General features: G+C 35.4%; 1 non-coding gene across 1 annotated transcript; it reads left to right on the forward strand.

Moving 5' to 3' along the window:
- The first annotated feature begins 8,648 nt into the window (after nucleotides 1–8,648).
- On the forward strand, nucleotides 8,649–8,721 carry Trnad-auc (transfer RNA aspartic acid (anticodon AUC)). The gene has a single exon. It is a non-coding gene; the product is annotated as a tRNA-Asp (tRNA).
- The last annotated feature ends 2,833 nt before the right edge of the window (nucleotides 8,722–11,554 follow it).

The raw sequence follows: 11,554 nt of genomic DNA on the forward strand, positions 1-11,554 counted from the left end.
AAATAAAAAAAACATTAAAATGTGTTTATATTTTAATTCAAATTTAATGGTTAAAAATATATCTACACTGCTCAGTCACGTTCAGTGTAATGTGTAATTTTAGTCTTCTTTGTTTCTTTAAAAATATTATATTAAACACCATTTTCTAAAGTTTTTTATTATTATTATAATATCCTTGAATATCATTTAAAAGCGAACATCATAATTAGTATAATTACATTATTATCCTGACTTTTAGCAATGTTACTAGGAAACATGCATAGTGCATTTCGATACATATCGTTTTAGTTAAACATACAAAGTGTTTACGGAACGCCATAAATTTTTAATAGTAAAACAATAACTGAGACCCAATTGTCTACGGCTTCAATTCGCCGCCGCAATAAAAGGGAGGTACATCTGGCGCCGATGAATTGTAATTTTATAGATACGATGGCTCCTTGCAGCACAATTAGGTTTTATGTCGGAACGATGAGTTCTCAGGTATTTTTGCGAACAAGACAGTTTTGTGTTTTGTATTTTTGTAAAAGATTTTGTTGAATGAAATCGGGTTAAATGCAAGGGCCTCAATGAATTTACCTGGAGTATAGCCTCCTAATAAGTCCCTACGTACAATTTTTTACAAATTCCAAAATCTATTTTGAACTTTAATTGTGAACTAAGGGTTCCAATTTCAAAAACTAAACAATCGCTTCTGGGTCTCAGGAGGATAGGTATAATAAAGATACAAGTATTTCAGATGAAGTAGATACGATAATACCTAATGCTTTTACAGATGTCGCTGGGTCATTCTCTGAGAATATGTCTGCGGTTGCGTCTAATTGCCACGACTCTTTTCAAACATTTTCTATGGGTCGCGGTAATTAGACATAGACATATTTTTTTAGAATGACCAACTCAGACCAAAGTCCTATTGACAGTTTTCCGTGTTCTTTTATGTAAATACTTTTCAGCCAACAATAGCAGTAGATAACAATGCTTTCGCATGTTTTTCACTGATCCAAAACTTAGTTTATTTATTATTATTATACCTAATATAATACGAGCGATGTAATCGGTATAGACGTTATTAAACATTAACAGTTATACGTGTAGGTATGTATCAAAACGTATGTAAAAACTGCATTGCTTCTTGAGACTTGGCAATATCTCAAAACTTACAATGTTTCCCATAATACTTCCCGAATACTTTCACCATTATCTTAAATATTTATGTACACAGTAATACCATTTTAACCTATTCAATATTCAACTCTTGATCGTTATGTAATGTCGCAAGCCAATAAATGTCGAAATTTATCATCATCAAGTGAATAACATTTAATAATATGCAACTGGTGCACGCTGATGGGACGGGGTACAGCAAGCCACCGAAAGGAATGCCACGCAGGTTGCTCCAGAATTTGGTCGGCAATCAGAAGCCGAAGATGGTGACTTGGGTTATTGACTGTATTTATTACAGCGGAGGTCAGTGGCTCAACGAGGCGTCCGCCTCTGATTGAATAAGCGTGTGGTGTCATCTTTCCGATAAGTCCCCACGTACGCTTAGGCTCAATGATTTTATTAGAAAATGCGGAATATATGTATTTGAATAGTTCGAGTTACTTCTTTAATTTTGTTTTTCTTTCAGTTACATATCCACTAATATGAATTTCGCCAATAGGTACATATTATTATTAGGTATGACATAATAGGTATGATTATGCTGTAATAAATTATCAACGATAATAGAAGAAAACTTTTGCACAGAACAAAATTATCAAGGTCCTTTTCCATTATGACTATCGAACGCCAACTAAAACTTTATACGAAAAAACAACGATAATGAACCTCAAACAAATATACTCGTATAAAACTTGTGTCCTAATACGTAAAATATTAAACAACGAAATACAATCGGATATTGAATTTAGCAAAAAGAGTAAATTCCAAAAGATGAAACTCAGAAATGCCGATAACCTAGCCTTACGTTTTCCCAGAACCCGATATGGAACTTGTAATTTAATGTATGACGGTGCGAAATTGTATAATAGCCTACCAACAACCATAAAAGATACAAAAATTTACAACAAATTTAAATCGTAATTAAAAACATACATAAAAGACAATATCCAATAATAACGCTTTAGTTACCTGTACCTTATTTAAAATCGCCTCACATAAATACTCACTAGCACTTCCCAATTAAGCTAATTTTGTGTTCAAATTTAAACAATTAACATCTGAATTGATACAGAATCCCAAACCAATTCATTTGTACTTACTATAGCAAATATTAATCTTTAAAGATTTAACTAACCTATCAAATAAGTCTGCATGCTTGCTTACTGCTAATATATGTATTGTTAATGTATAGTTATATAATTGTTGTCTGATAAGTGAAATTTTGTAATTTCTTTAGACAATTAATATTCTTTAAACCGAACTTAAATAATAATGTGAATGGAGGTTTTCTTTAGCATTCTACATATATACCTGCAGAGAATTTTAATGTTTGAGAGATTTGCTGTCTTTATGAATTAATCACGCAATTAATCGAGAAAATGTCTTTAATACGTAAGGTGTACATTTTTTTAATACGTAAGATGTAGCAGAAATACCGGACTTGCTCGCCGAACAATGTGTCAACATGTGGACCCAGCATTACATGATTAAGTACAGTGACAAACTTATTTGATTCCTCGGCCGAACGTGAACTGACATCGCTGCCTACTAAATTTACATTAATCGTGACGACGGTGACACTTGCTGGCTACAATGTCCCTTTCCCTCTTCGTCGTTTGTGTCATAATATTTTCTTTTCAATTTGACAACTGCATTGAACCGTGGTAAAGCTGGGTACATAACAGGAGGAGATGACAAACACAGTAAGTTAAAAAAGATTTCTATTTTCGCCGTAATCGGGTACCTAGGTATAATTCGGTAGATTGGTTGGGTGGTGTCTAAAAGTCGTAAGTCGTATATATGCTCGAAAGCTTAGGTAGGTGTAGTTTTATTTGACGTTTATAAACGAATCGTAAAATGAAGTTCCCAGGCCCATTTTACCTTTTAGCGTCTTTTGGATTTCTTCTGAACTTACTTCGCCTTTCATCAGTTATATCCGTGACAGTGCACTCGTGTGTACCGGGCTTTAAAGTTCAATGCCCAGTGATTGGGAGACTCGGTTGACTTTCTGTCCAATATAATGATGAAATATTTCGTTGTTGTAGGTACCAATTTAATTATTTACCTTCTTATGTCAGATTATGTTTTAAGATAAGGTATAGCTAGATCGATTTGATGTACTCGGTACCTACCTAATCATGAAAATAGGTAGCTTGCTTCAGAGCGTTATTCTTTTTTAATTTTTACTTTCTTAAGATAGTTTATTCATTTCTATAAACTCGTATTTAATTAGAATAATGTTGTAAATTCCAACATCCCTATCATTAACAACGTTTTCCATTATATTTGCATGAGTAAATACACTGTTAAAAATTATGTAATTTTACATGCAAAAAAATTACATAATCCTGTAAAATTCCCGAAAAATCTGGGAAATTTACGGAAAAATATGACATTTTACGTAATTCTCGTAAATTCTCGTAAATTTTTACGAGAATTACGTAAAATGTCATATTTTTCCGTAAATTTCCCAGATTTTTCGGGAATTTTACAGGATTATGTAATTTTTTTGCATGTAAAATTACATAATTTAATTTAAAATTACATAATTTTTAACAGTGTAAAAAGATTTCAATGTTAAATTGTATTTATTATTTTATTACATTAAGTAACAAACTAATACTACTTAGTTACATATTTACTTACTAAAACACCGTATTAATTAATTCAATAAATACTTATATTATTACACGACTGCCCAAAAAAAGGAGTGTATTTTTTTCACTGTTATTTTTGTAGCTAACTAGGTATATCAACATGTTATCTCTAATTGTCACTCACTGACTTAGGTACCTATCTACTTCCAAACAAACCCTAACTAATAAAATGTCTTTGTTCCAGATATAGTTGCGGGCCAGACTCGCAGGTTGGTCGACGCCGGCAGGCAGACGTAAAAAAATACTTTTAATATCAAGCACCAGCCAAAAAAAGGTCTTAATTAAGTCGTAGTGAGGTCAGAGTTAACAAAACTCCGCCTAAGATTTGTCATTGTTCCGTTACGATGATCCCTCGAGTTCATTAGGGCGTCGGTGTTGTATAAAAAGAGAGTTTATATAAGAAGTTAATTCGGCATCACACCTGTCGCGGTCGTAACTTTGCCGCAGGATGGCCGGCCAGCCCTATACTCTGCACTATTAGGCCTCGCTTAAGGTAGCTCTACACTGTGCCACAACGCGAGCATCGGCCGCAGTTGCGTCAAATATATTACGGAACGTTTAATGGAAATTCGTTTTATATTATAAATATTATAATTAGGCTCCATATATTTATTTTGTTTAGATCAATTGATGTGACAGCGGTAGCGGCTTAAACGCGAGAGTATTATGACCTAATACTTGTTTACTTTTGCGTTTAATTGTACCGCTAACGAAAGCGCATAATAAACGTAATTAATCTGAAATCATTAATTGTAATTCACTCGAATCTCATTGTAAATTGTAAATATTAACCCATGTATGATCAGTACCAATAAATAAATCTATCATTACAAGCTTAGGTAGACGAGTATAGGAAATTCGACTTGTATTAATTAAGGCAAACACATGACATGCTAACATATATGTACACTGAAAAAAAAACCTGGTACTGGTAACCAGAATCTGGTTAGCTGTACTATATTGTCTTGTTGTATATGTGACGACAGGACACTTTGTAAACATAACCAGACCATTCTTGTTAAATTAAATTTGTTAATTCTATGAAGTGTATAGTAGTGGGTATAAGACTTTTAGTAAACCCAACTAGCCGGTCTGTTAATGGTTACTAAATAATACAGTAACATATACGTTCCTGTCCTGTTGTTATAACAAGGTATTCAGTATATGTAACTGAACGATTTGTGCGGTGTACTGGTTTTATATTGTTCACGTTACCAGAACGCACTGTGCTAATGGGGCTTCTAAGCGAGCCATATGTTCACTGCAATATGTGGCCGGCAACTATTGGTGTCCTCTTACTCACATGTTAGAGAGGGACACTAATAGTTGCCGGCCACAATTTGCAGTGAACATATGGCCTGTTTAGAAGTCCCTTCAGCACAGTGGGTTCTGGTTACGTGAACAATATATAACCAGTACACTGCTCTTCTAGTAAATACAGACAAGTTTTACACACTTATTTTTTTTTATTTTATTGATCAAATAAGTAACACAGCATTACAGTAAAACCAAGGCACTGTGACACTACAAAAGAAAAAAACATTTTGTCTCCACAAAGAAAACAATAGACACAAAAATGACATACAAATTAAACATTGGATTTGGGCGACGACGTAACAGCGTGGCTCCGTAGCGTCGTCTGACTCGGCGTAGGATTCGGCAGGTTGCCCCGGAACCGCCGAAACACCACACCCTTCGGCCAGAAGTCCGCGCTTGCGATGGTGTCCTGCAGAGGCCGCGGCACGCGCACTACAAATGAACTGAAGTGCACATAGTGACGCGACTGTAGCTGGTGCACCCTCAGCGTGTAGCCAGTCTTCCGGCGGACGTACTCCACCACCTCGTCGGCCCCGGCGGAGTAATGCAGGCGAGACACGTAGAGCGCCTTACTCGGTGTCGCAACTCGTAGGCCAGAATTAACCGGCTCCGCAGTGCCACACAGAGTTTTACGAGGCGCCCTGCGCGCCTTGCGTTTCCTTTCCACCAGTTTGAATCCCTCCTTATCCACATCGGTGCGGGAGGACTTTTCCTTAATCGGAGCCCGCACATTTCACTGTGTCAGCAACACGCAAACAACACGCACTTATACTATACACTTGTACTAGTTTACAATAAAATTATGGACAGGATCTACGTAAATAAAACATCGACCGGCCGGAACGTAAGACGCTGGCGTAATGGCTGCCGTTCTGTGAATTGCGCAATTCCTTTCTCCGCCCCCCGCCACCCGCGCATACACCGTGGTGTTGGCACAACTGTTTGATTCGTTCAGACTACAATGCATTATAGTAACCACAACATAATAACTTGTAGCGTGTACACTCGTATCTTTATTTTTACATATCAATAGTTAGTGTTACGATGCATATATTAAACGAGACAAACGTTTAATATTTACAACACTTGCATCTTTACATATACAACGAAATTGTAAGCAGTACTAAATTGCATTTAACTAGAATTAAACAGTGATGTTTAAAAAACAAGTTTTACACGATACAACATTTTTTGTTATTACTACCGGATTTTAGTAGGTATAACTATATTTTTAATTACTATACGTTCTGGTAGTATTCTAGAAAATTATTTTTTTCGGTGTAGGTACTGCCACTAAAAGAAACAAGTAACGATTTCACTGGTCTTCTTGTCATTTAGAAATATAGACGTACCCAGTTAATGTAGGCACATGACATATCCATGAGGATGTCACAATCTGTCAAAAGTCGTATCATAAGTGGTGAAATAAATTTTGTGAGTAAAATCTTGGTCATGACCTGACAACCCGATGATCTTGAACGATGTGTTAATGCGATTAACGACTTAATAGGTACGTTTTTCACTCGAACGCGACATGCTATTTGAGTTATTTATTAGCTTGCTAATAGGAGCAATAAGTATAATTTAGAAATAAATAACGCCTCGCTGGTGTCGCTCGAAGCGTTTCATTTCAGACCCCGCCTTATTTTTTGTTGCGACTAACTATTGATTGGGCGGCTCTATCAAAGGTCTAATACAAACGAATAAAGTTAATCTTTATATTGATATTTGACAGTTCGATTTCCTAAACATCTTATGGCGTTGCTCGGATTAACGTGAATGAAGAAATAATAAAAATATTAATTACAGTGAGCTATCAAAATTCACGTTCATTTTGACGGGTGACTGGTTGATTTTCTTGGAATTTTTACGCGTATCCATTTAAAAATGATGACTTGCTTAAGAGGGCCCTTGGGAACCTTTATTATTTTCAAACGTAAACTTATGTTAGGCTTGAGTGCACGTAGTTTTTAGAAGAGACCACTTAAAGATCATGTTAGTATAATACGTTTTAGTTAAGCTTTTGAAAATGCCAAAGTTATCAATATCAAGCACTCGAACGCAGCAAAACATCGCATAAGTAGGTATCAAGTTAATGGGCTGTAATTAACATGAATTATACAGAAGATTGCACTTTTTAAGTAAGTATTTATTTATAATTTAGTACCTACTTAGTATATTTTCCACCACAATAAGCACAATGTACCTATTAACAATATGGTGTTAAGTGTTCCATTATATAGTTCCAAAAAAATTGGATGTTTCATACATTTTGCTGGTTTGATGTTGAAATTTCCTATGGGAGAGTCAATTTTTTTTCGGGATTTCGGGGTTGGTCCCATAGTAAAGGTTGCTCAGTATGACCTTAACATTAATGGGTCTCTTTCTTGGCCTTTCGTTCTGATACATACTGTATTTATAACCTCATGTATATGCAAGTGCTGTGTAAGAGTGCGTGCACCTTTAGTTTATACATAATTGAAATAATAAGTGTTCTGCGAGTTTATTTTTAATTAAAAAAAGCGATTTTAAAGCCTTAGCACAGTCTAGGTTTTCATTCATATAAATACCTCATATTACAAGCCTGAACCCGACTTGTTTTTGCGCGTGTCAGTAAAAAGGAAAAATTCATTTCTCGAAATAAAGTTAAATCGCGTAACCGGTGAAAGTATGATGCCTTTAGCTAGTAAAGTGAAACGAAGTGGGATGCAAGTGAATATTCGCTGAAATGTACCCGAAACTTTCGGGTATTTCTACGCGGAATGTTCCAATTCCATTTCGCCGGGGCTAATAATACACTTTTTCCTCTTTTTACTTCTTTACTCCCACCCTTTACTGCTACCTACATGAGTTAACAAAATGGAGTGGAGTCGAATTCAGCAGTATTTCACCGCAATAGCTTTTCCGCAACGTCTCGATCAGCGAAATATCTAAACGAGTTCCTTAGGTTTTTCTTTATAGATTAGGTACTTACCTATCAATCAAAATGTGTTTTTTAGAGGCTCGATATGATGGAATTAGCAAATTAATTAGATTTCAATTTAAATAATTACCTGGTATTGCTTATTTATAATAATTGCGTAGTAGATACCTACTCAAAGTAAAGCAACCACATTACTTGGCTACCTGCTTCCGCAGGTTTCGGTATCTTTGCTGTCATTGTCAATATTGTCATGTCAACTAGATTTAACAAGCAAATTAAAGTACATATAAATTAAAAAATATTTTCATCGCGTTTTCTTTCACCGACTCCACGTAGTCTCTAGCTCGCAAAGACCTAGCGGTGGTCAATTATTTAGATTGGTCTCGACGTTGCCCGCCGCGCTGCCAGTACTTAGGTGACGCACTGTCTCAATACTCACTTTAAGTTATGACTTGAATTGCGTCATTTGAATGTCTTGCAAGCTCAAGCTTTCTTACTGACTGATAGTTTTTTTTTTGTGTAACACTCTTGCGCTATGGTCCCCTTGTCCTATAATATGGTGGAAAGATTTGCTGGCTATGGATGAGGTCTTGGTGGCTCAGATGGCAGAGCGCTGGAGTATCAATCCAGAGGCCGTGAGTTCAAGTCTCACCCAAGACAGTAATTTTTCCACTTTTAAATTTATTCTAAGCTTAATAGCATCGTTCGCAGACGTTTCTGCTTGCTAAAAATTAAAATGACTGATAGTTAATGGAATGTAGCCTTAAACCCGTTTATAGGCTTCATTTACATACCTCAGCCTCACATGGAGGTATATTAGTTATAGGTATATCCAATATTCTTTATTGTGCGTAGAAAAACAAATACAAGATTACAAGAAACTGTGTTTCAAAGATAATTATATACAACAAAGGTGAACTTATTATATATTATACTATATGAGATCTCTTCCAGTCAAAAGTGAACAAGGTAAACGATTTTACCACAAACATTCATTAATACGTAGGTAATCGTTATATTCAGCGTGATAGTCTAATTTCACGTGATTTTTATATGGTGGATATGTAAATCTTGGGGAAAGAGCGGTTAGGTAAAATGAAATAATATTGTCTTTATCAATTTCAAACTCATAAAATGTGAACTTGACTACAAATCTCGTATCTCGGTATCTCGTATAAAATAATAAACGCATAGGTATACAGCATTCATACAAAATTAAATAGCTTACGGTTATGTATAACAGGGGATTCTTGTCTCCTTTACGTTTATTTATTTGCGATACATATGTTTTATTCCATGTGAAAATTCTGCTTGCATAAATTATCTTCATTTTACATAATAATTTTTACTTGGAGGTAGCCGGTAAGCAATTTTGGTCGAAAAAATCCCATTCATAAGCATCTGGCATTGTTTTTTTATGTTTCCGTTATCGATTTGAATAGTTGAATACTTACTCGTATTATCTGAAACTCATTTAATAATAATATCATCAATATCAACGGTACCATTTGGTTACAGAAACGAATATTTATCCGACTCTTTGCCGAGTGTGCACTAGCTTGTGCAGCATCAGGTTTTAAATTGTGCTGTGATTACTTGTGATTTATCGTGTAAATATTTTTCATTATAAAAACTAAAATAATTCGTTAGCCCCGTTTTAAAATCATATTCTGAAACATTGCTCCAAAGATACTTTAACTAACACGGGATTTAATCGCGTAAAACTTACGTTTATTACTACGTTGATTAAGTCCCGTGTTAGTTATAAAAGTATGAGTGAAAATCGTGTTAGTTTAAATCAATATATTGCTCCAAATGCTGACTATTTTTAAATCGTACACTAACCTATACCATTCTTTTAAATCATCGACATCGATTTAGTTTTAAAGTGAAGCTGGTTGGAATAAGCGGTTAGGACGCCCTATTATTTCAGAGACGTATCGGGCCATTTCTGAGATACGTTGTCTAAATAAATTCCCTTCAACTTTAGTGAAGAGCTTACGTAAAAATTCCACGTAGAGTTTTGGCTGTGGTGCAAAGATAAACTGAGAGCGTTTATAATATTTTATATTACATAGACACATAGGTATTAATAATCTAATGGCTACTGTGCTGAACTAAAAGTACTTTATTAAATATCCAACTAAAGCTGTATAAAGTGAATGTGAAGTCCAGTGAACGTTAGACGTAGACGTTTGCATGTTAATATTAATGTACCAACCGCAAGAATTCTGGTTTGTTTTAAACTTACTCATAGTTACTTACATACGTATAGATTAAGTACCTTTTTAAGCTTAGATCAATTATAAAGATTATTCCGGTATTTACCGAAATATCGGGAACTCGTCAAAACAGATACCTACTATATATAAAAACCCAAGTGCGAGTCGGGCTCGCGCACGAAGGGTTCCGTACCATTACGCATAAAAACGTCAAAAAAAATCACGTTTTCTGTATGGGAGCCCCACTTAAATATTTATTATATTCTGTTTTTAGTATTTGTTGTTATAGCGTCAACAGAAATACATTATCTGTGAAAATTTCAACTGCCTAACTATCACAGTTCATGAGATACAGCCTGGTGACAGACAGACGGCCAGACAGACAGACAGACAGACAGACAGACAGACAGACAGACAGACAGAGAGACAGACAGACATACAGACAGACATACAGACAGACAGACAGACAGACAGACAGACAGACAGACAGACAGACGAACAGCGGAGTCTTATTAATAGGGTCCCGTTTTTACCCGTTGGGTACGGAACCCTAATAGACCGTTTTCAATAGTAATATCCATAAGGTAATAATAATAACAGTGCGCGCTTACCTTTCTTGACTTGCCCCACCAGTCAGTTCAATCCGATACTGATTGTCAGTCGGCACGCGTTTGCTCGCCGTTTATCAATAGCTGTCGACGCGTTTCCATCCCATACTGAAGGTGAAACAGACTATATACTATACTGAACACATGCTCTTTGTTTCCTATTCTTAGCACAAGTTTGTTGTTTAGCTCATGTTACATAACACGGGGCCCGATTCGGATTTTGAAATAGACATCTATTAGACATATTTTAGACATCACCAAGATACGATAACGATATGTTTAAGATCTAACCTGTCAAATTAGACATTTGCGCGATTCTAGAGATACTGTTGAACGATTTCCACAGGATATGACTTAGAGATCCAATTCACATCTAATAGATATCTTACTCTATCTAACGTAAAAGTGACACTGGTTGCCCGAATTGCGCTGCAAAAGAGATCTAGTTGATATCTAAACTATAACGTATCTAGAATGGATCTAGTACGTGTCGTCTCTTGTGAATATCTTGAAGTTCGAATACGGCAGACGGTGTCAGTTACCAGTGCGTCTCTATCTAGAATGTACTATTGACTAATTTTTACCTTTTAGTTGTTTTGTTACTATATTAAGGTATGACTGCATTTTTTACTGATTTAGTATATCCTAATCCTAAGCCTAACC

This window comes from Cydia splendana, chromosome 2 (genome assembly GCF_910591565.1).
Source record: "Cydia splendana chromosome 2, ilCydSple1.2, whole genome shotgun sequence".
NCBI classification, from domain to species: domain Eukaryota; kingdom Metazoa; phylum Arthropoda; class Insecta; order Lepidoptera; family Tortricidae; genus Cydia; species Cydia splendana.